This window comes from Panthera tigris, chromosome B4, assembly GCF_018350195.1.
Source record: "Panthera tigris isolate Pti1 chromosome B4, P.tigris_Pti1_mat1.1, whole genome shotgun sequence".
Classification (NCBI taxonomy): domain Eukaryota; kingdom Metazoa; phylum Chordata; class Mammalia; order Carnivora; family Felidae; genus Panthera; species Panthera tigris.
Window position 1 is genome coordinate 31,726,679 of NC_056666.1, and position 20,771 is coordinate 31,747,449.

A 20,771-nucleotide genomic window follows, 5' to 3' on the forward strand; every position below is an offset into this window, starting at 1 on the left:
AAGCTGGCTTCTTTCACTTAGACTAAAATTTTTTTTTCAAGTTTATTTATTTATTTTGAGAGAGAGAAAGTGCAAGTTGGGGAGGGGCAGAGAGGGAGGGAGAGAGAGAATCCCAAGCAGGCTCTGCACTGATGGTGTGGCTTGAACCCATGAACTGTGAGATCATGACCTGAGACAAAGTCCGACACTTAATTGACTGAATCACCCAGGTACCCCTAGGCTAATGTTTTTAAAATTTATCCAAGCTTTAGCATGTATTAGTACTTCATTTCTTTGTATTGCCAAGTAATATTCCATTATACAACCAGACCACATTTTACTTAACCATTCATCAGTTGTTGCTGTTGTTGCCACTTTTTTTTTCCTTTTATGAATAATGCTGCTATAGCATTTGTGCACAACTTATCACGCGAACATAGGTCTTCATTTCTCTTAGGTATATATTAGGAGTAAAATTGCTGGGCCATGTGGTAACTCTATGTTTGATCTTTGGAGGAACTACCAGACTGCTTACAGGCTGTACCACTGTACATTCCTAGTGGTAGTATATGGGGGCTCCAATTTCTCCACATTTTTACCATCTTTGTTATTATCTTTAGGGTTATAGCTATCCTATTGGGTATGAGGTGGCATCTCATTGTGGTTTTGCTTTGCATTTCCCTAATAGCTGGTGTACATTTGTACGTCTTTGGAGAAATTCAATTTTTTGCCCTTCTTTACCTAGGTTGTCTTTTTATTACTGAGTTACAAGAGTTCTTTATATACTTTACAAATTTCCTCCCATTTTGTGAATTGTCTTTTCATTTTCTTGATGGTATCTTTTGAAGGACAAGAGTTTTAATTTATTTTTTAATTTTTTTGAAGCACAAGAGTCTTTAATTTTTATAATGCTTAATTTATTTTTTCTTTTGTTTTCTATGCTTTCAGTATCATATCTAAGAAACCATTGCCTAATTCAAGATTATGAAGACTTACTCCTATGTTTTCCTCTAAGAGTTTTATAATTATAGCTATTACACTTGTGTCTTTGATTCGTTTGGGGTTAGTTTTTGTACATGGTGTGAGGTAGGCTATCCAATTTATTCTTTTGTGTGTGAATATTTGTGGTCCCAGCATCATTTGTTTAAAAAGTCTACACTTTCCCTCATTGAATTGTCTCAGCACTGTAGTCAAAAATCAATTCATTGTAAATGTGAAGGTGTATTTATGGACTTTCAGTGTGAGTCATTACATCAAAACCACAGTCTTGACTACTTAGCTTTCTAATAAGTTTTGAAATAGGGAAGTAGGAGCTCTTCAAATTTGTTCTTGTTTTTTGAGATTTTTTTTGGCTATTGTGGGTCCCTTAAATTTCCATATGAATCAGCTTGAAATGTCTACAAAGAAATCAGCTGGAATGCTTGTAAATACACTGCATCTATAGACCAATTTGTGAGTATTGCTATCTTAACCATATTAAGTCTTCCAATCCATGTATGTAGGTTGTTTTTTCCATTTATTTAAATCATCTTAATTTTTCAACATTTTATAGTTTTTAAAAAAAATTTAATGTTTATTTATTTCTGAGAGAGAGAGAGAGAGAGAGAGAGAGAGACAGCATGTGAGCGGGGAGGGGCAGAGAGAGAGGGAGACAGAATCTGAAGCAGGCTCAAGGCTCTGAGCTGTCAGCACAGAGCCTGAGCTCAAACTCAGGAGTCACAAGATCATGATCTAAGTTGAAGTTGGGTGCTTAGCTGACTGAGCCACCCAGGGGCCCCTCAACGTTTTATAGTTTTTAAAATATATTTTAAAGCATAAGTTTTGCATTTATTTTATTAAAATTTATTCCTCAGTATTTTATTTCTTTGGAGTTGTTTTCTTAGTTTCATTTTTAGATTGATTATTGGAAATGTATATACCTGCAGTTGATTTTTGTATATCAATCTTATATCCTGCCATCCTGCTGAACTCATTTACTAGTTTTAATCTTTTTTAGTAAGTTCTTTAGAATTTCTACATAAAAATCATTGCATCTGCTAACAGCATTTTACTTCTTCCTTCCCAATCTGGATGCCTTTTATTTCTTTATCTTGACTAACTGCCCTGGCTAGAATCTCCAGTATAATATTGAATAGAGGTAGCAAGAGGAGACATCTTTATCTTATTCCTGATCTGAGGGGGAAAGCAGTCTTTTACCATTATGCTAGCTGTACATTTTTTAGACATGCCCTTTATTAGATTAAGGAAGTGCCCTTCTATTTCTTGTTGAGTTTTTTTTTTTAATCGTGAAAGTTTAAATTTTGTCAAATGCTTTTTCTGCATCTATTGAGATGATCATGTGGTTTTTGTCCTTTGTTTTGTTGATATGTATTACATTCATTGATTTTCAGATGTTAAACCAACTTTACATTTCTGGGATAAATTTCACTTGATAATGGTGCATAATTCTTTTTATATGTTTCTGGTTTCAGTTTGCTAGTATTTTGTTGTAGAATTTTGCATCTGTTTTCACAGAAGCTATCGGTCAATTTTCTTTTCTGGTGATGTCTTCTGGTTTTGGTGTCAGCGGAATACTGGTATGATAGAATGATTTGGAAAGTGTTTCATCCTCTTCTATTTTTTTGAAGAGTCTGTGAAGAGTTGGTATTAATTCTTATTTCAGTGTTTGGTAGAATTCACTAGTGAAGATATCTGGGCCTGAAAATTTTATTTTGGTAGTTTTCTAATTATACCTCTATCTTTTTACTTGTTATAGGTCTATTTGAGTTTTCTATTTCTTTTTTAATTCAATTTCAATAGTCAATTTTTCCGTGTCTCTTTTAGGCATTTGTCTCTTCTACTTATTTAATTCGTTGGCATACAGTTATTCATAGTATTCCTTATAATCTTTTTTAAATTCACACACTAGATGTTTAATTATACATTACAATTTTATTTTTGTGTGCATATTTGTTTAACAGTCACTGAATTTCCAGGCCAGTTTCAGGTAACTGAAGAGACTTTATAATTAGTTTATATTGTCTAGATCCAAGGTATGCTACAAACACAGTCAGAGCAAATGGGAAGTAACATCTTTCTAAAGACAGGCTTAGAAATTCTAGTCCAGTAAGTTAAGATGCTTCCTTTCTCTGGTAGCAGGGCTGGCTCATATCTAACTGCTCTACAACCATTCATAGGTATCACCAAGAAAACAGGATATAAGACCTGTGTTATGGTACAGGTTTCACAAGTCAAATCATCTGTATTCAAAGGTAAATTTACAAAACCTTTGTAAGATGCATATGCTGTAATAAATGGGATCACTGCGATTGGTAAGCCAGCAGCTATATGAGCCTGTGTCACATTTAAGATGTGTTGATAAAGACTATTTGCTCTTAGACCACAGATAGCAGCATTAAGTCCAATATATGTTGATCCATGTTCAAAGAGATTCCTTTCTGCTTCTGGGAGTTCATTAATTTTTCTGGTTATGGTACTGAAAATTAAATTTCCTTGACAATATCATCTGGTTCACGATTATCCATCTTGAGCCTTATGCTCTCTGCACAGCGGTTGGTGCCTCCACCAGTCCTCCTCTGACAGGGGGCTGAGTGAATGGGGGCTCACTCCAACCTTTGCTCAACTAGCCTGAGTGCAGCCATCTTTGGCTGACAAGTGACTCTTCCTTATAATCTTTTAAAATTTCTATAAGTTAGTAGTATTGTGCCCCCTTTCATTTTTGATTATATCAATCTGAGTCTTTTTCTGTGTGGTCAGACTAGCTAAATATTTGTCAATTTTCTTTTCTTTTCAAAGAGCCAAATTGATCCTTTAAATTTTTCTGTGCTGTTTTTCAATTTTCCATTTTATTTATCTATGCTCTAATCTCTGTTATTTCTTTCCTTTTGTCTGCTTCAGGTTCATTTTGCTTTCTTTGCCATAGTGTTTCTAGGTGGAAGTTTAGGTTATCAATGTAAGATATTTCTTCTTTTTAAATTTGGTGTTTACATTTATAACTCTCCCTCTAAGTACTATTACTGCATTACATAATTTTTGGCAAATTGTAGCTTCATTTTGATTCCTCTCAAAGTATTTTTATATCTTCCTTGTTATTTCTATTTTGATACATTAGTTATTTAGGAATATATTATTTAACTCCACATATTTGTGAGTCCCCAATTTCTTTCTGTTATTGATTTTCTTCTTTCACCCCATTATGGCTGTAGAATATACTTTATATAATTTAAATTTTTAAAAATTTACTGATACTTGTTTTATAGTCTAGCAATGATCTATCCTGGTTAATGTGCACTGGAGAATAATATGTATTTTGCTGTTGTTTGGGTGGCCTATAAAGGTCTTTTAAGTATAGTTGGTTTATAAATGTTGAAGTCTCTGTTTCCTTGTTTATCTTCTTTCTAGTTATTCTATTATCGACAGTGGAGTATTGAAGCCTCTGACTATTACTGTTGAATTGTCTATTTCTCTCTTTAATTCTGTCAGTTTTTGCATTTTGGTGGCTCTGTTGGTAGGTGCATATATGTTTATATAATTGTATTATAAAAACATGATTTTTTAAAGTTTATTTATGTATTTATGTATGTATGTATTTATTTATTTAATATAATTTATTGTCAAGTTAGCTAACACACAGTGAATACAGTGTGCTCTTGGTTTTGGAGGTAGGTTCCCGTGATTCATTGCTTACATACAACACCCAGCGCTCATCCCAACAAATGCCCTCCTTCTCAAAACATGATTTTTTATAAACATGTTTATAATTGTATTATAAACATATAGGTTTATAATTGTAGTATAAACAACAGCATATTATAAACATATGTTTATATAATTATATTATAAAAGCACGATTTTTTACAAACATATGTTTATAATTGTATTATAAAAACATAATTTTTTATAAACTTACACTTATAATACAATTATAAACATGAATGTTTATCTGTATTATAGGCATATATTTTTATATAATTGTATTATAAACATATATATGCATTTACCAACAGAGCCACCAAAATGCAAAACTGACATTATATATATATATTTTTTTCTTTTAGTCTTTTTTTTCAGCCTGACAGTCTTGGCTATTTGATTGATTGATTAGTACACTCACATTTAATTTATTATGGATATAGTTGAACTTACATATGCTATTTTACATTTTGTTTTCGATATGTCTCATCTTTTTTGTTCCTTTTTTCTTCCTGTACTACTTTCTTTGTTTTACGTAAATATTTTCTAGTGGAACATTTTACTTCTTTTAACAATATTTTTCACTGTGTTTTTTGTTATTTTCTTTATTATTTTTTTTAGTGGTTTCTCCAGGGTTTACTAAATACATCTTAACATATTAGAACCTACTTTAGACTTACACTAGCTTAATTCCAGTGAGATATAGATATTACTGCTATATAGCATCTATCATACTTTGAGTTCTTTGAATTTCTTAAGTGTGTAGATTTTTATTTTATTTATCTTTTTAACATTTATTCATTTTTGAGAGACAGAGAGAGACAGTGTGAGTGGGGGAGGGGCAGAGAGAGAGAGGGAGAAACAGAATCCAAAGAAGGCTCTAGGCTCTGAGCTGTCAGCACAGAGCCCTAGGCGGTGTTCAAACCCATGGACTGGGAGACCATGACCTGAGCTGAAGTCAGACGCTTAACTGACTGAGCCACCCAGGTTCCCCAAGTGTGTAGATTTTTAAAAATAAAATTTGGGATGTTTTCAAGTCATCATTTTGTCTAATCTTTTTCCTGCTCCTTTCCCCTCTCCTTCTGGTACTTCTGTTACATGTATGTTGGTGTACTTAATGGTATCCCACAAGAAAGGGAACTCTCTTTCCCTTTGGAAAAAGAATGCAAACTGGTGCAGCCACTGTGGAAAAATAGTGTGGGGGTTCTTCTGGAATGGTTATCTGAGGCGCTCCAGGTACCTGTTCCCCAGTGAAACAACCATAACTGGTAAATAGTAATTGTCCTGAGGAAATATATCAAATGAAGAAACATTTATTCAAAAAAATTTATTAAATATCTGTAAGAACAGCCAGACTCTGTGGCACTTGAGCCATGGCCTTTTACCTCCCCAGGACATTTTGTAGAACAACAGAGCAATCATCTAGCAATTAGTGAAGCCCAATATTTATGTATAATACCAAATGAAGCAGACAGCTTAACAAAGAAGCTATGATGACAATGTCACATCAAATAAAGAATATGTATAAAGGTATAGAAACTATTTTTCAAAACAAATGGAAATTTTACAGTACAAAAGTACAATAAAATTCTCTCTAAAGCCAAGCTTTAGCTAGCTGCATCCCACAAACTTTGAAAAATATTTTCTCTTTTTCTCTTCTCATTTCTTTTGTGACTCATGGTTTAATTTCCAGGTATTTTGTAATTTGCAGATAACTTTCAGTTATTGATTTCTAGTTAAGTTGCATTTTGTCAGAGAAATCCTCCATGTGATTTCCATCCTGTTGAATTTATTGAGACTAGTTTTACGGCCCAGTATATGGTAAATGTTCCACTGGCACTGATTATACTGTAAAGTCTGCCATTGCTGGGTGAAGTGTTCTATAAAAGTCAATTAGATTCAGTTATTTGACAGAATTATTCAAGTTGTCTATATTCCTATTTACTTTTCTACTATTTCTATTAATTGTGGAGAGAGGTGCTGAAATATCCAACTCTAATTGTGGATTTGTCTTTTTCTCCTTTCAACTTTGTCAGTTTTTCCTTCATGTAATTTGAAGCAATTGGGTGTATTCCCATTTAGGAATGTCATTTCTTCTTAGTGACTTGACATTTTATTATTATAAAACATCTTTCTTTATCTCTGGGAGTATTCCTTGTTCTAAAGTCTACTTTGTCTAATATGAAGATAGTCATTCCACTTTTCTTATGTTTCATGTTTACATGGTATATCTTTTTCCATCCTTTTACTTATATTTTTCCTCTGTCTGTACATTCACAGTGAATTTCTTGTGGACAGAATGTGGTTAGACTTTATTATCCAGTTGGACAATCTCTGACTTTTTACTTACTTATTTTTTTAATGTTTACTTATTTTTGAGAGAGAGAGAGACAGAGTGTGAGTAGGGGAGGGGCACAGACAGAGGGAGACACAGAATCTGAAGCAGGCTCCAGGCTCTGAGCTGTCAGCACAGAGCCCGACACCGGGCCCGAACCCGCGAGTGGTTAGATCAAGAACTGAGCTGAAGTCAGATGCTTAACTGACTGAGCCACTCAGGGGCCCCTCTGACGTTTAATGGGGAAATTTAGTCCATCTTCATTAAGTGTAATTATTGATATGGTTAGGTTTAAATCTACTGTTTTGCTATTTGTTTTCTACTTGCCCCATATACTTTCTTTTTTCTTCTTTTCCTATCTTTTGAATTAAGTGAATATTTTTTTAATATTCCATTTTACGTCCTCCATTAACTAATTTATTATATTACTTCATTTTACTTTTTAATGGTTGATATAAGGTTTATGGCATGCATCTTAAATTATTAGTGTACCTTTAAATAGTGGTGTGCCACTTCTGCAATAATGTAAGAATTTTCATCAATGTGTAGTTGACCCTTGAAGAACACTGGGGTAGGGGCACTGATCCAACCCCTCTCATAGTGCAGCCAAAAATCCACATAAAACTTTTGAGTCCCAAAACTTAACTACTAATTAATAGCCTACTGTTGACAGGAAGACTAACACATATTTTGTATGTTATAGTATTATATACTGTATTCACACAATAAAGCTACAGAAAAGAAAATATTATTAAGAAAAACATAAGAAAAATGCATTTACAGTACTGTATTGTATTTATCAAAAATAAGTCCATGTGTAAGTGTACCTGTGTAGTTCAAACCCATGTTGTTAAAGGGTCAACTGTACTTCCAAGGTCCTTCTCTTTGGTCAGAATTTGAACAGCTTGTAGATCTCTGTGAGCTCTGGGGGTTGTTCATCTTAGAGCTCCTTCACTAATGTTCTCTGCCTGGCCTCATAGAGTCTTACTCTGTGTATTAACCAAAGATGCAAGGGGGATCCTCTTCAGATTTCTAGCTCTTGCTCTGCCTAGCTTACTCGTTTCTGGTACTCTGCCCTGAAAATTCCAGCTGCCTCAGCCTCCCTAACTCTGGTCACTGTTTCCTCAATTCAACAAAGTTGCCATGTTCTCCTAGAATTACCCTTCCCTGCATCACAATCCAAAAAGTAGCTCCCGAAAGAAAACTGGGACCATCACAAGCCTCACTTTATTTGTATCGCTTCTCTCAGGGGTTATAGTTCTGCTTCCTCTGTTATTCACTGTCTGAAAACAATTGTTTTATGTATCTTCTCTGGTGTCCTGTTGTTTGTTACAGTAGAAAAAATCTAGTACCAGTTACTACTTCAGGTCAGAAGCATTTGTTTACTCTTTGGTTATATTTGTATTTCTTATAACTTTATTTTTGCATTTGCCTATATGATCTATTTTTTATTTATTGTTACCATATGGTTCTTGGAAATACATGTTCATTCCTTTCTACTACTTAGTAATTGCTTTCTCAGAGGGTAAAATATGCTTGCAGATATACTGCTTGAAGAACTTTTAGGCTAAATATGAGGTTTTTTTCAGACAAGTGATACAAGGCCTGTTATTATTCAAGCTAATAGCTATTCAAGCTAGTTTTCACCACATTTTTATTATTAATTAGTATTTAGTGTATGTAATTTTATTCATTGGCTCCTAAATAGAATAAAAATGTGACTTTAAACAACAGAAACATCACAATCTCAGAGTGACTTAGGTATTGGACAGGAGGTTTTTCAGTCCCATTTCTTGTTGGGTGAAAGAACTAGATTCATGCCACTTTTGTGCAAGCAGTGAGCTGAGCCTTTCTTAAGAATTTACAGTAAAAAAGATAACATAACTCAAGTATGCTCTCTTCATAACTAGGAAATTCCAATATGTATTAGCCTAAACTTGTCTTATAATGGAAGTTTATCTTCTTTTTTCCTATCCTTACTGGAAACTAAGATTAGATACATTTCATTTGCCCAAGTTTCAAATTACTGATAAAGCAATGGTATTTTTTATACAGCAGTGGGAAGCACCAAATATCTATTTGGGGACTTTATATTTTTTAAAAGCATTTCTCAGTTACTTCTGGTAACAATAAGATCCTATTCTTATTGATAAAGTTCAGTTTATATAATACTCTCTGAGTAGTTGACTCATAGTGACTCCCTATTTTTCTTACCTCAGTGAGTTCCAATATCTGTGAAATTAAAAATAACTATGATTTTGCTAAGAAGAGGTAGAGATTACTATACAAATACCAAAATATATTATAAAATTGGTATAATTAAAACAGTGTGTTATTGAGGCAGGAATGGATTGATAGATGAATGGAAGAGAATAGAGTCTAGAAATAGACTTAAATATATAAGAATTTAGTATATGTTAAAATTAGCATTTCAAATCAATGAGGGAAGAAAGGAATTGTTTAATAATTGGTGCTAAGATAATGGGATAACCATGTGGGGAAAAATCGTATTCTTATTTCATAATACATGCAAAAATAAAATCCAAAAGGATTAGAGTTAAACATAAAGATAAATCACTGAGGAGGTGCCAGGGTGACTCAGTAGGTTAAGTGTCTGACTCTTGATTTTGGCTCAGATCATAATCTCAGAATTCATGAGATTGAACCCTGCGTTGGGCTCGCCCTGACAGTGTGAAGCTTGCTAGGGATTCTCTTTTCCTCTCTGCCCCTTCCCAGATTGTGCTCTCTCTCTCTCTTTCAAAGCAAATAAATAAACATTAAAAAAGTTAAGTCACTGAGGAGAAGATATTCACAATTTTAAAGGAGAGGAAACCAAACCCAGAAACCTGAAAGAAAAATATTAGCTCATGTACATGGGTATGAATGTATAAGCCTGTGTATGTGCGGGTATGTATGTGTGTATGTCTGAATGAGCTTATGCATAAAAATGTCTGGAAAGATCTATACCAAGCTCTTAACAGTGGTTATTTTTAAGGGGAAGGGTCAGAAAGGACTTTTACTTCCTTTTTTCATGTCTGTTTATGTCATTACTATTTTGTTACAATTAGTATCTGTAACAACTATAATCAGGAAAATTTTTTTTAAGTTTATTTATTTATTTTGAGAGAGAGAGAGAGAACACCAGCAGGGGAAGGGCAGAGAGAGAAGGAAAAAGAGAATCCCAAGCAGGCTCCAGGCTGTCAGCGCAGTGCCTGTCATGGAGGCTCGAACTCACAAACCACGAGATCATGACCTGAGCCAAAATCAAGAGTGGGACACTTAACCGACTGAGCCACCCAGGTGCTCCAGGAAATTCTTTCAGTTTTTTTTTTAAGTTTATTCCTTTTGAGAAGGAGAGAGAGATAGTATAAATGAGAGGGAGTGAGAGAACCTCAAGCAGGTTCCAAGCTGATAGCTTGGAGCCTGATGCAGGGTCAGAACCCATGAATCTTGAGATCATGACCTGAGCCAAAACTAACAGCCAGATGCTTAACTGACTGAGCCACCCAACTGCCCCAGAAATTTTTTCATTTTGAAGAATGAGTGCATAATGAATGGATATTGCCTATGCACACATGATGAAATAAAAGCTACCATTTATTGAATGTCAATTATGTGCTAGCTAGCCCCTTTTTATGACTGATTTAGGGCCCAACACAACCCCATGAGATAGGTTCTACTTTTAACCTCCTTTATAGCTACTGAAGCAGGAAAAGATTGATAGATTGATGTTAAGACAATTGGAGGAAAGACCTCTTTAGAGAGGTCACACAGCTAGTAAGTGGCAGGATCAGGATTCAAACTCAGACAGTCTGGCTGGCCTTAGAGCTAAGATCTTGATTAGAACACTCTACTAGCAAAAAAGAAAAAAAATATGAAAAAAATAGGACACTCTATTAGCTTTCAGAACAACCATTACCTGAACACAGGCATAATATCCCTTTTTTAATAGATTTATGGTCACTATGTTTAGACATGATGGAGGCCCAACTATGAATATAGACTGAAATATGAATATGTTTTCATCAACACTAGAAAAAGACGTCTGAAAGAGGGTATAAAGACATCCCTGGAAATATCCTAGAGTGGAATCATTTATGTCCTACCCAGGAGAATGAAGGTCTGTGGTGAATTGTAATCATCATTTTGCAGATAGTTCTTGGCTGCACAGAGCTTTTATGCATTGAATGTCTCTTCTCATTTCTTCAACACCTGAGATATGTGAATCTGACATACAAAGTCTTCTCTTCTGTCCAGAAGCAAGTTTTTATTGCTATCTTTCTATCAAAACAGGTTAATACTTTGTTAATATTTTGAAATCAAGAACAAAGCTGTCAATCTGAGATAAACAATTTGGGAACACCCAAAGGCATCTCAGGAGGAACAATTTATGGTTGACAAATTCAATCTAGATCATAGCCATTGACAACAATATTAATTCCTCAATTAGCAGTAAGAGTGGAGTGACCATGCACACTAAAAGATAATCAAGTCTGAGTAGAAAATTGCATTTTGAGAAGTCCAAATATAAATGCTTATTATAGGTACCATATTCCTAATCAGTATAACCAAAATAATTTATTAGGAATTAAAGAGACAAGGGAGGAAGAGAAAATGAAAACCATGAGTTTCTATGATATAATATGGGAGAGGACTATTCTATGATAGTCCTCTCCCATATAACAAATGCATATTGGACTTACAAATGTTTTCTTTCTTCCTGGGGATTTTGATCAATGAAGGTTTAGTGATATAGGTTTAAATATATTCATCTCACTTCCCAAAGTGGTGTTGGTTTGCACTGTTCCACAGGGCAGTGCACACACTTTTAGCCCTTGCTGGCTGCATACAAATCCTCAAGCGGGGCTAGGAAGGAGCGGAGAACGCTTAGTGCACAGTCACTACTCGCTGAGAAATCTGAATGTTGTGCCCTGATCTCTTTGCAAGAAAGCCAAGAGTTGGGTTTATATGGGGAATAGTGGGAAGCAAGCTTCCATTGCTCTGTACAGGGCATTCATCACGGTCTGCCTGGGATGAGAGTTAACCAGGAGCAGGAGAGAGACCATTCCTCTTACCTACCGGGTGCTAGCCCTGTACTAGACACCTTGTCAATGATCTGTATCCTGCATCAGAGGCTGAACTTCTAGAGGGTACCAACCTCTCTGACTCTTCTGGTATCTTTGCAGCTCCTCACATGATAGAAGTTCATCAGATATTTATTTAGTTATGGTTAAAAGTTGTACGTTAGAAGTTGTTGAAAGTAAGGCTGAGGAAGTTAAAATGTATAGTGTAATAAGTAAGGATCCACTGCAGATTCTTGAGAAGGCTTTTTTTTTTTTTTTTTTTTTTTTTTAATGTTTTGGTTAGGTTATTGCAGGGTTTCTCAACCTTGGTACTATGGACATTTGGGACCAGATTTTTTTTAAAGCTTATTTATTTATTTGAGATGGGGGGAGAGGCAGAGAGAGAGGGAGAGAGAGAATCCCAAGCAGACTCCACATGTGTCAGCACAGAGCTCAATGCAGGGCTGGAACACATGAACCGTGAGATCATGACCTGAGCTGAAACCAAGAGTCAGACGCTTAACCGACTGAGCCACCCAGGCGCCCTGGGGCCACACCCTGGCCCCAGCGTTAAAGGTGTGTACACTGCCCTGTGGAACAGCGCAAACCAACACCACTCTGGGAAGTGAGATGAATATATTTAAACCCCCAGTTGGGGGGCCTGTCCTTGTGCATTGTGGGAGGTTTAGCAAAATCCCTAGCCTCTACCCACTAGATACCAGTAGCACTCTGCAGGTTCAACAACCAAAAATGTTTTTCAGACATTGCCAAATGTCTCCTGGGGAGCAAAATTGCCACAGTTGGAAACAACTAGGCTATAAGGGGGAATGGTGACGTTAGAGGCTGGGAATATCAGATGCTCAGATCAGAGGAAGAGGAGCCAAAGAAAGGAGGTAGATGAGGGGCGCCTGGATGGCGCAGTCGGTTAAGCGTCCGACTTCAGCCTGGTCACGATCTCGCGGTCCGTGAGTTCGAGCCCCGCGTCAGGCTCTGGGCTGATGGCTCGGAGCCTGGAGCCTGTTTCCGATTCTGCGTCTCCCTCTCTCTCTGCCCCTCCCCCGTTCATGCTCTGTCTCTCTCTGTCCCAAAAATAAATAAAAAACGTTGAAAAAAAAAATTAAAAAAAAAAAAAAAAGAAAGGAGGTAGATGGAAGATAATTAATTCAAGTGTAATTTGATCTAAAGATAGTGACTCATTACTGGTATTATTACAGCTACATGTAGTATTTTGGAGTCTAACACAGAAGTGTTGGGTCGTACTGAACTAAAAATCTAAGGAACAATTCATGAGGGATTCCCTATTGTCTCTTCTGGAAAAATAGGAATCCTTACATTGCTTGGAGAAAACCACAGCCAGAGTTGTTATGGAAAGGTTGTGGCCGATTGTCGTTTTGCTGGAATTAATTTCCTCTTTATATAACTGGAAATACCAAATTTAAACATGCACCTTTTAATGCAAATTGTTATTTTATATTTACAAAGCTTTCCGTTTATTGTGCAAGAGAAAACTTTCCTGCGGGTATGCTGTAATTCCCTCCTGCTAAGACGTAGATTATAAAAATCCATGCTGTTACTCTTTGCAATGTGAAACAACACTCTTTAAAATGTAGTGGATATTATCAAATCGGTTTCAGGAGAGGCTTGAGGGAGCAGGAAAATGAAGTAGATATTAGATGCAAAACAATTTGGTTTTGAAAAAACTGCACACTTGTTGTTTATTCCAGTGACAGGAGCTAATAGTGAGTTCATTGTAACCAACTAATGTTGCAGCATCTGGTATAGTTTTAACAGAACTGCTGTTCAAGGCAGAGATTAGGTGAGGTTTAGGCTGCCCATGGTTTGCTGCCATGCTTCATTTTCTGAATTATCCTTATTTTCTGCATCTGTAAGAACTAAAGAACAGTCATACTATCTTTCTGTATTTGAGTGTTGATAATTGGGATATGTGGATGCTTCTAGGTATATGTTCATCTGGAAAAGATATTTGCTTGGTGGCCTTTACACCGATGACATGAAATTCTCTGATTGGAATCTGGGTCCTGATACACAATATTTAGAGGTTCTTGATACATGATCTTTAGAAGTGACAACCCTTGGGACTATGGTGCCAGTCTGGTCCCTTATAAAAGTACACAGATATGCTTGGGATCACTTACACTGTGTTTCATTTCTACCATGAAACTGGTTGATAAAAGATACATGAAATCCACTCATATTTTTCAAAGTGAGTTTCTAGGGTTGGAAAACATCCTGTGTGAGTTTGCACTTTAAATTCTTGTTTTGTGCAGCCCCTGGGTGGCTCAGTTGGTTAAGTGTCTGACTCTTGGTTTTGGCTCAGGTCATGATCTCACAACTGGTGAGTTTGAGCCCCACATGGGTCTCTGCACTGACAGCGCGGAGACTGCTTGGGATTCTCTGCCCCCTCTCCTTCTGCCCCTCCCCTACTCATGTTCTCTCACTCTCTCTCTTTCTCTCTCAGAAATAAACATTAAAAAAATAAATTGTTTTATATACCATCTTGAATTTATCATTGGGCACAGTGTAAAAGTCAGCCCCAACCATTGTGTTGCCTTGTGCAATATTTCAATCTCACAGGACAGTTCTGGGGGAGGAGAGGTCTTCCTGGTGGGGCATTAATGACACCAGCCTCTGCTCTAGGTTTCCAGAAGCCTCTTCCCTAGCTTCCAGTCCATCCATTCCAGCATCTCAGGGTAGAACTCTTCCCCTTCTTGTGGGGACCAATAAAGGGCAAGTGCAAAGCAACAATTAATGAAGGTTGTTGGTCATTCAGAATGAGACATCCATACTGGTGGAGGCTATTTGGGAAGATCTGTCCTCCTCTCTGGTGTCCCTTTTTTTCTGTTTGCTATTCCTCCTACTTCTCCCATATTCCTCTATTCCCTTTCTCCCTTCTCTCTTTCCTTTCTTCCTTCATTTCTTCATCTGTTTCAGGTGCTGTAACAAAATACTGTAGGCCAAGTCCTTTATAAACAATAGAAATTTATTTCTCACAGTACTGGAGGCTGGAAGTCCAAGATCAGAGAGCCAGCAGGGTAGGGTTAAGACTCTCTTGGGGTCACTTGTTGTGTCCTTGCATGTTGGAAGGGGCTAGGGAGCTCTCTTGGGCCTGTTATAAGGGCACTAATGCCATTCGTGAGGTCTGAGTCTTCATAACCTAATCACCTCCAGGCCCCGCTTCCTAGTATCATCACTTTGGTCATTAGGACTTAACATATTAATTTGTAAGGGGACACAAACATTTACACTATAACAATTTCCTATATGATATAACAACCTTCAGGTTGCAAAGCATCCAACAATAATCTTGGCTTCTGCGTATAATTCTGATTTCTTTTAGGATGCTCTTTAAGGAAAAGTTTAGTCTTTAGGGGACCAGGAAGGTGGCAGTAGTTCTATTTCAAATAGTTTTTTGGGTTCTTTTCCTCTCAAATAGTTTTTATAAAAAGTAATCTCTATGCTCAACGTGGGGCTCGCACTGAGAACCCCAAGATCAAGAGTCACATGCACACACTACCTACTGAGCCAGTCAGGCACCTCTCCTCTCAAATAGTTTTAAACAACGTGTCTGGGAGTTCAACCATCTACTATAAGGGAATTGTACCAAATACTGAGTACTCTCATCCCTACCCCAGTGGGTGGGATCCCACGCCCTGGGGAGCAGCAGACTGTAGCACACCTGGTCCCTGGGCCAGACTGCAGGGTCTCACCTCTACTGCTCACTAGCATCCTGGATTTCAGGCCTCTGTTCCCTGATTCCTAACACAGCAGTGACAACAGCAAGCTGTCATCAGGTTGTTACGAGGGTTAAATAGTTTATCAATATAAAGTGCTAGCCCATAGTTCACACTCAATAAATGTCAGGTATAATGATATCACCATCCTTGTCCTCAAGGAACTTGTAAACTAGGGGAAATGGGACAACAGACATAAAAGATTTACAAAAGAGAGTCTGTCATAAAGTTTTACGTGTTAGGGTTTAAATGTCACAGGAGTTTAAAGAAGAATGAAATTTTTCAGGGTCTGTGGTCAGGTAATGTTAATAGAGGCGGAAGGTTGTTGAGGCCAACATACACTAAGCACTTACTACTTCTATTACTCAGTCACCCAACTGAGCGTTTACCCCATGACATTCACTTTGCTAACCATGCTTTGCTACTCTGAAGAAGAGGCATAGTTATGATCTCTGTGCTGGGTGCTGGGCTAAATAACCCTTCTATACATTGTGCCATTCAATCCTTTCAACACCCCTAGAATCAGGCGGTCATATCTCCATTTTACATATGAAGACACTGAAGTTCAGAGATGTTAGTTTCTTTAAGGTGACAGTGGTAATAAATGACAGAGCTGGGACTGGAGCACGGGTTATCTGATGGAAGAGCATGCAAAAAGAGGGGTGTGTAAGGTGTGAAAGGCTGACTGAAATAGGTGTGGAGGGCAGGAAACCAATGAAGCCAATTCTAGTGGGAACAGAGAGTTTACTGGGAGCTAGAGATAAAATGGGATTGCTATGGATGTCTCCTTAGAAAGACACCACAGGGCAAGTAAAGGTGCTTGGACTTCACCTGGTGGCAGTGGGAAGCTCACTGGCTCCTAAGCCCTGGAGAGAGAAACATGATGAAACAAGTTATTACCGAGTTTAGCCTGGCTCCAGCCTAATGGGCAGTGGCACATTAGAAGGGTCAATTTTGGCTTGAGAAGGCAGACAGGCAAAGGAAGTAGGATGGATGCAGGTGTGAGCTGATGAGGGCCCAGAGCAGGGTGTGCTGAAGAGAACAAAGAGGAAACATCAGATCTACGGGACTCCTTAAAGGCAAATTGCCAGGTCTCTGTGCCAGCTTGGATGAGGATGGTACATGAGAGAGGGAGGATCAGAGTGCTCCAGAATTTCTTGCCCTAGCAGTACTGAAAATAGTGATGTTTCTGATGAAGCAATGAAAATCAGGAAGATATGTGGCGAAGGCTTTTTGTTGTTGTTGTTTTATGCACATTGAGCTTAAAGCTGCCTCTGGGAACCCTGTAAAACATTTGGGCTAATGGAGATTGGAGTATGCATGAGAAGTCAAGGCTGGAGACAAAGATTTGAGAACCAGCCATGTGGAGAAAAAAAGGATATATCTCTAAGGCAATGATAATGCATAGGGTTAGGTGCCAAAACAAGGAAAAGAGGCTGCAAAGGGAAAGAGAGTGATTGTTTTGGATAGTTATGGGAAAATCAGGAAAATAGAAAAAATAACGGCACCCTATATAAGACAGGTCAGAAGGTGATCACTTGGGCTCTTTGAGGAAGGAAGCTCATGGGCTCAGTAGATTGTGAAGGTGGAGAGAGGCCACACAGAAAGAAGTAGGTGGGGGAGGAATGGAAGGGAGTGAGCAGAGATGATGGAGAATCTACAGACTTCCAGGAGTTGAGAATTAGGATAGGCCTACTGTGGAAGGGGACACAGGGCCAAAGGAAGGTTGTCTCTGTTTCTTTGTAGAATTAAATGGTGTGGGGATGTTTGAAGGCATGTGATTGGCCGTGGACACGGAGAATTTCACAACTCTACAATTATGAAACAGATAGGTTTAACATAAAAAAACTTTGGGGAGAGGATCTTTTTGCAGTTTTCTTAAATGGAAGTGGGGACAGTACAGACCATGCCCCCGACTCAAACAGAAGTGGAGATTTTTCATTGACTTTATCACAGTGACCTCCAAGCCTTTTTTTTTTTTTTTTTTTGGTTGCTTATATCTAGTAGTATAATTTTTTTGAGAATTCAGTTTCAATGTATACATATTTAATTTTGAATTTTATATACATATACTACCATGATTAGCTAATATCTCAAGGTACATCATTCACCAGGGTGAGTACATTACTAAAAATGTGTATATAATTTTATAATTCAAATGTTGTTCTTGGGGCTCCTGGGTGGGTCAGTCAGTTAAGCATCCAACTCTTGATTTTGGCCCAGGTCATGATCTCATGATTCATGGGATCGAGTCCCTCATCAGGCCCTGCACTGACAGCACAGAATCCCTGCTTGGGATTCTCTCTCTTCCTCTCTCTCTGCTCATCTCTCTCTTCATCTTTCTCTCAAAATAAATAAACAAACTTAAAAAAAAATGTTGTTCTTGATAATTTAGAATTATTTTGGGGTGATTTCCTATTAGAATTGATTATGTCGTCATTGTTTTTACCTTGTACTTGGCTGAGGGTTTGTTTAGTAAAGCTATGTAACATAATCCATATTAACTAGGTCTTTGCAAACTCCTGTCTGTAGAAAGTGGGCCCCACACCTTCTTCAGGGAATCACACATCCTGTTCTTGACCCATGGCTGTCTAATGTAGGACTGTGTGAGTATACCAGGGTCAGTCTATATATTAAACATTCATACAACCTAATTCTCCTCTCCCTCCCTCTTTCCCCCTCTACCTTCCTTCCTTGCTACGAAATGGATATCCACAGATGCTCTACTATTTTCTCTTACCTCCCAATAAATCATCTTACCTTGGGGCATGTGCCCCCACCCCTGCCTTGGAGAACACAACTTTAGAGAGTGAAAAACTGAGGAAATGGGAGAATCACACTTATTATTATTACAACGCAGCACTTCTTTTTTGTTTAGTGTAGGTTTTATGCCTTGGACTGGGAATCAGGAACTTGGGTCTTAACTTTCTCTTTGTCTACAACTTGTATACTATGCCCTAGGGCAAGCTCCTTTATCCTCCCTGTGCCTCAATTTCCTAATTCACATACCAGGGATGAAAAGACCTGTCATACCTTACTTAAATGGCTGCATAGGTTCTCATGGACTAATGTATGTGAAAGTGTTACAAAAACTGGAAAATGGCCAAATGCATTGCAATTTCATCTCTAGACCACACAGATTCCACATGGTACACCATTCCCCCCACCCCCAAATTCTTTACAATGTAGCAAATCCTTTGATCATTATTACTTCAAGTCACTGAAGTGTAATGCTTACAGGCAGAACTATGCTTCTTGTTAGCTAGCAATGCTTACACATTGCTTTCTGGGGTCACTGGGCATATAACTGTTACTTCCCTGAGGTCCCTTCTGTTTCACACTGTTACTTCCCTGAGGTCCCTTCTGTTTCACGTTGTCTCGCAAAAGCCCTGTTCTTCCTGTCAACAAAGTCTCATGCCTGCACTTCCTGCCTGTTTGATGGGCAAGTGTCTCCAGATGGTTCCCCTTAGTGTGGACTCTGCCAGGCACACCCAAAGCCCAATCTATACACCACTCAGACAATTCAGAACACAGAAAGATACCACACAACTTGCTTTGCTTAAATAACCAAGATGAAAGCAAAACAATTTTTTTGTGTGGGGCTAGAATCATTTTTGAATAATTTTTTCTGATGATTCAATGTTTGGAAAATTTAGGAAAGAGAGATAAACAGAAAAAAAAAAATGACCTGTATTCCCAACCTCTTTGAACATTTTGGTGTAAATGGTACCATTTCTCCCTTCTATTAATAGGAATAAAATCATTGTTTAGTAATATTATTTTAAAATATGTAATAACATACAGTGTATCTTGTTATTAAATATTCCTTTCTAATATGATTTTTAATGGTGCATTATATTCCATTGAATGGATCATATTTACTTAACAATAGGCTATTGTTGAACACTTGGTGGTATTTTGCCTGCAGAGTAGTAGAGCTGGCCAGTGGGCAGGGATGGGAAGTGAAAGACACAGAGGGTTTCCCCTGAGCAGATACTCCAAAGAAGATACTCAGGTGAACCTTTCCCCTGTGTTCTTTTTCACCCATTTCCTTAATGGTAGAACTTAGCCACATGTTCACTACTGCAATGCATATCTTATATAGCTGTATTTTTTAATAAGTTTATTTATTTGTTTGTTTGGAGAGAGTGACAGAGAGAGAGAGAGAGAGAGAGAGAGAGAGCATATGCATGAGTGAAGGAGGGGCAAAGAGAGAGGGAAGGGAGAATCCCAAGCAGGCTCTGTACTGTCAGCTCACAGTGGAGCTTGATCTCACAAACCGAACTGTGAGATCACGACCCTAGCTGAAATCAAGTCAGCTGATCACTTAACCAACTGAGCCACCCAGGTGCTCCATCATATATCTCTCTTTTTAAATGTATCAATGATTACTTCTTTTGGGTGAACTCATAGACATGGAAATTTAGGATTAACTGGCTTAAAATATTCTAAGGCTTTTGATGAGTATTGATTGCAAAATTGTCAAAGTTAGAACCAACTTATATTTCCTGGAGTGGTGTAAAATACTCTTCATCTCTTCAGTGTTATTGCCAACATTGGGTGTAATTTTAATGTTTATTTATTTTTGAGACAGAGAAAGTAGGGGAGGGGCAGAGAGGGAGACAGAGGATCCAAAACAGGCTCTGTGCTGACAGCAGGGGCTGACATGTGGGGCTTGAACCCACGAGCTGTGAGATCATTACCTGAGCTGAGTCAGACACTTAACTGACTGAGCCACCTGGGTACTCCTTGCATGTAATTTTCTTTAAACATATTTAAAGAAATATTGACCCCAAATGGCAGAAGACAGAAATAATAAAGATTAGAGAAGAAATCAATGTTATAAAAAACAAAAAGTAAAAAACAGTAGAACAGATCAATGAAACTAGAAGCTGATTCTTTGAAAGAATTAACAAAATTGATAAACCCCTAGCCAGTTTGTTCAAAAAG

At 37.5% G+C, this 20,771-nt stretch overlaps 1 protein-coding gene and 1 pseudogene across 3 annotated transcripts in view; one reads left to right on the forward strand and one right to left on the reverse strand.

The window, feature by feature from the left end:
- The window catches only part of CCNY (cyclin Y), a 313,729-nt gene that overhangs the window by 44,925 nt on the left and 248,033 nt on the right, over positions 1-20,771 (forward strand). The gene's annotated exons all lie outside the window — the stretch shown is intronic.
- LOC102968711 lies at positions 2,794-3,769 on the reverse strand (annotated as a pseudogene).